General features: G+C 43.4%; 1 long non-coding RNA gene across 1 annotated transcript; it reads right to left on the bottom strand.

The window, feature by feature from the left end:
• Positions 1–481: 481 nt before the first annotated feature.
• Positions 482–3,247, bottom strand: LOC120401605. Its single transcript, XR_005596586.1, has 2 exons — positions 1,288–3,247; positions 482–1,146 (listed from the first exon to the last, which is right to left on the bottom strand). It is a non-coding gene; the product is annotated as an uncharacterized LOC120401605 (long non-coding RNA).
• Between the last annotated feature and the right edge of the window lie 789 nt (positions 3,248–4,036).

The raw sequence follows: 4,036 nt of genomic DNA, 5'->3' as shown, positions 1-4,036 counted from the left end.
ATTCACATCACAGCCAATTACCTTGTGATATAGCCCACAAAGAAGCTTGACTGTTGGCATATTGTTGCACAGCTTTGCTTTTTTTTTTTCTTCTTTTTTTTTAACCTGTATTTAAATATCTTCATGTTCGGGGTATAAGATCTTGGCTGTTTCAAAGCTCAGTCCATTTGCCAGACTGGATCTGATTTATTTTGTTCCGATCCTTCTTCCTCTACTAAATCCAAACAGGGAAACCCCCAAAACAAATCAGTTCTTTTTCAATTCATACAGCCAAACTGTGATTTACAGTGCAGTAGAAAATAGGTGTCTCTTAAATACTATTGTTAGTTAATCTTGTCTATAATGTCTTTCAAACTGGACACTGCCTTATGCATGAAGAAGTGCTCTAATAAAGAAGATTCCATATCGTAATCATCTATTGATATCATCTATTATAATATCGGGGGGGGGGGGGGGTTGGTTGGTCATGATTTAACCAGAAACCAGTCAATTATTCTTTAATTAGTTCTTTAAGATTTGGTACACTGCCCATCTCCTTAGCATGTAGGCAATTTGCAGAAATTAAGTCGTCTTTTTTGCTTTGTCCTGAGCTCTTGTTCTTCATCTCCAAGCATTCCTGTCAAGTGTGCCTTCCAATCTGACACTGACATTCTTCATGTCCTCCTTCACCACCTCGACTATCTTTTTCTGGGTCTTCCTCCTAGTCTTTGTCCCGTGACTATTAGATCTTGTACTCTCTGGCCAACTTATCCTGTGTCTCATTGTCTCACATGACTGAACCATTTCAGTTAATACTCTCACTCAGCTTTTCCAGGATGGAGGGTACCTGCACCATGGCTTGCATCATTTCATTGTATAGTCTATCAATTTTCATCTTACTCAGCATTCACCTGAGCATTTTCATCTCGGCAGTATGAAGCAGCTGTTCTTCTCTCTTCCCCATTGGCCAGCATTCTGAACCATATGTCATCATGGCTGGCCTAGTCACTGTTGGTATTATATGGCCTGGTCCATTCTGGAGACAAGAGACTGGCTGCACTGAAAAGCTTCTGGGTGCTTTTCAGAAATAGCACTATGTAGAGCCTTGAGATTACAAAGGCCTGGCAAGGTCCTCATCTGAGATGAACTGTCATAGCTCCAAGCTTACTGTAGATGAGAGAGGCATTATATTCCACAAATGTCTGGGAAATCTTGGAGTAGCAAAGGATCCAATATGTCCCCACATCAGTGAATTGTATTGTGAAAATTATACCTCTACCTCCATTACAAGACACATTCATAACTCACCAGCCCCAGTCCTCCTGACAGTTTCTTATCTGAGTTGAATCCAACTTTTCCTATTCAGATCATTACCTCTGTCAGACACTGGGAAAACAGAGACCAGAGCAATCAAAATTGAAGAAAAGGAGATGTAGCCTCTGAGCCCTGCACTTTGTGGATTGTAGCAGAGTGGAAAACACCTGGGACTCTCCAGTACACAGATTGTCAACACCTTCTTTAATCTCATGCTGGCTAAAATATGCATTAGTATGTTTTGTACTAAAGAAACTCTTGTTCAACACCAGAGACCACCCCAGGCCTAACTTCTTTTTTCTAAGCAAGTTAATTGAGAGGTAGCAGATAATAGTCTCCAGTACAACCTGTCAGCTCCCAGAATCCTTCTCAGTCAGACCTCAGGCCACATTATGATACTGAGGCAGCACTTTTTGCTCCCATAAATGACCTCCTCCTATCTCTAGACAAGGGAACTCTATCAATACTTATCCTGCTATACCTCTGTGTAACATTTGGTAGTGTTACCTCACATCCTGACTCCAAAAAGCTGCAAGAGTGATTGGAAACTCTCTGAAGGAGCTCAAGTCTCCTTTCAGACCAAACTGAAAGGTTGTTTATAGGCAATTTTTCTTCCATTAGGAGAGTCTTACAGAGCTCAGTTCTTTCTACTATATTATACAGTTCTAGAGACTGCTGGAAGAGCTGGTGAGACATCATGGGCTGAAGTGTCAGAGGAGACCCACCTCTACCCTCTCTTTTTCCTCCAAATATAACCTGCACCCTATCTTAGCTTGGTCAGTGATTACCTGAGTTTGGCACCTGAACTCAGGCAAAACTGAAGGGAGATGCTGGTTGCAAGAGGAAAGTGCTTTGTAGGATCTCCTTCTTTAACATCCTCCACTATCAAGAGATTCTACCTTCAGTTAGTTAAATTGGTCTGCAGCAGCCTTAAGTTCTTTCAGACTCCTGAATGCTGTTGGATGCCCAAATAGCCATGGTAGAAAAAAACAAAACAAAGGCTATTTCCACCTGCAGCTTGTCGGGAAAATGCACCCTCTGCAGGGTGCATTTGTGACTTCTAGGCTTGATGATCTCAACTCCCTTTATTTAGGGATAGCTCCAGTTACAGCAGCCTGCCTGTTTAGTTAACACATGGCATCATGAACACAGTATCCTTGTGTTCTGCTTTCTGCACTGGCTCTGTGATGAACCCATAGTATAGTTCCAGGTCTCTGCCTCCGTATTCAAACCCTACTATATTGTTAGATAACTGAGAGAATGGTCTCCCTCCATGACCACAAATTCCCATGACATCTACATTCTCTGGATCTAGGAACCTGTCCAAAAATCGGAATGGGATGGTGAGTATACAAAACAAACTTCCACAGCATGGTATATTGAATCCTCTTCCCTTGGGCCATCACTGGTGCCATCAATGTCTTAGAGAGAAGAGAGTCTTTTTCTGAGCACAGGCTTGTGCCTTCCAGCTCTGTGCATGTTCACATCCCATAACAGGGCACTCTCTCCTCATATGTCTTATCTGCCCACAGGAGTCACAAGTTACTGGCTGGTGCTTCGAGTATCTTTCCTAGGTCAGGGGATGAACTCAGTTGTGGAATAGTGGCTGAACTGTGGTCTGCGAGTCCTACTCTAGTTTTTCAAGGTGCCCGGTGGTCCCATTGGTGGTATTGTGTCTCCTTGGACTACCCCTTGTTCGCCTTGGACTACCCCTGGTCTAATGGGTGGTTTGACCTTCTGGAATGGCATCCTTGGGTTGGACCCCTCAGAAGGGGTTTACTGGTTTGAGTTCACCCACCTGGGTCTCTCTCCAGTTTGTCTCCTGCCCCCTGGAGGCCTTGGGGGATTCTGCTTCTAGTGACCTTTTGGCTTCTACAGAGTCCTCCATTAGCTACACCACCTTTGATAACATTCCAGGATGGTGACAAAATACCCACTCGCTGCCTTTTATGGGTGATAGCTGTTGTGTATTTGGTTGTCATGGTTTTGTTGCTATGGCAATTGAGTTAGATTATTATGGGTTAGCTCAACCGGTTTCAACCAGTTGAGGAGCTCTCTGTACATATGTAAATAAAATGGAGGTTTTGGTTAGCTGCCTGCTCTCTGGCCTCAAGTGATTGCTTCCTACACCGGCTGCCCCAAGGATATAATACTGGCGACGAGGGTGGGATTCCGGTGCTGCTCCAGTAACAGAAGGAAGTAGAAGTCAAGGTAAAGACCAAACAAAGGAAAAAAGCTGCTTCTTTGCACTGACTGTGAAAGTGAAACTAAAAATCATGGCTACTCTGACCAGGCCCCTGGAGCCTTTTGATGAGAATACAGAGCAGTGGCATGTTTATACTGAGCGTTTTGAGCTTTTTGGTATTGCAAATGACATTACAGAAGCGAAGAAGGTGCCAATATTCTTAACTGTTGTAGGGGCTAAAACCTACTCTCTGCTACGCAGCTTACTACACCCTGTTAAGCCTGAGACTAAATCTTACAGTGACATTGTGGAAATCCTGGGGTCTCATTTCTCCCCAAAACCACTGGTAATTGCTGAAAGATATAGGTTCCACAAAAGAGACCAAAAGGAAGATGAAACAGTTGTACAATTTGTAGCCATTTTAAAAAAGCTAGCAGAACACTGTGAATTTAAAGAAATGTTACATGATGCCCTGCGTGACAGGTTAGTGTGTGGCCTGTACAGTGAAGCTATATGGAAGCGCCTACTGACAGAGGCTCAGCTTACCTTACAGAAGGC

Source organism: Mauremys reevesii, linkage group 3 (genome assembly GCF_016161935.1).
Source record: "Mauremys reevesii isolate NIE-2019 linkage group 3, ASM1616193v1, whole genome shotgun sequence".
Lineage (NCBI taxonomy): Eukaryota > Metazoa > Chordata > Testudines > Geoemydidae > Mauremys > Mauremys reevesii.
The sequence above is the reverse complement of the archived record's forward strand: the minus strand, read 5'-3'. Positions and strand labels throughout refer to the sequence as shown.